Here is a 799-nt window from a genome sequence, read left to right as displayed (position 1 = left end):
ACTGAGGTTAGGATTATTAATATTAGTCCAACTTTGTTGAGACACAATCAAGACTACAGTACTCTGCTAGCTATGTAATGTGTCATTGCGTCAAGTTGTAACGTTCTTTGTTAAATGTAAAATCCCGATAACGTTGTTGAACATTGATCCCAATATGTTTCATCCGTTTTTCTTTTATATGTACTCACCGTTTCTCAAGACTAACTCTATTTCCCCATCTGTTGGAAACAGAGTAAGTCAATTTCAGTTAATTACCTTATCAATTATACTAATGTGGCTTGTTATACAAACTAGAACATCCTCCAGATCATCTCAACAAGTTTAATCTTGAACTCTTTTAGTTGCTCATATTAATCCACCCTCCACTTTCCCTTTATAGGTACATCTTTAATACTTGTTATTGTCTCTTCCACTTCTCTTTTCTGATTACTCTTTTTCTGTATGTCTTTAGGTTAGCTATAGGGTCTGCATACCCAGAAGCTTGTGGAGAAGAGTGCTAACAAATCAGCACTATTGTTTAGGTTAGTTCACAATAATAATATATATATATTATCTGTTGGAAAGAGAAACATCCTCCAGATCATCTCAACAAGTTTGATCTTGAACTCTTTTAGTTTCTCATATTAATCCACCCTCCACTTTTCCTTTATAGGTTAGCTATAGGTTCTGGAGACCCAGAAGCTTGTGGAGAAGAGTGTCAACAAATCAGCACTATTGTTTAGGTTAGCTATAGGGTCTGCATACCCAGAAGCTTGTGGAGAAGAGTGCTAACAAATCAGCACTATTGTTTAGGTTCACC

This window comes from Melampsora larici-populina, assembly GCF_000204055.1.
Source record: "Melampsora larici-populina 98AG31 unplaced genomic scaffold MELLAscaffold_85, whole genome shotgun sequence".
Taxonomy (NCBI): domain Eukaryota; kingdom Fungi; phylum Basidiomycota; class Pucciniomycetes; order Pucciniales; family Melampsoraceae; genus Melampsora; species Melampsora laricis-populina.
This window is presented reverse-complemented; position numbering follows the sequence as displayed.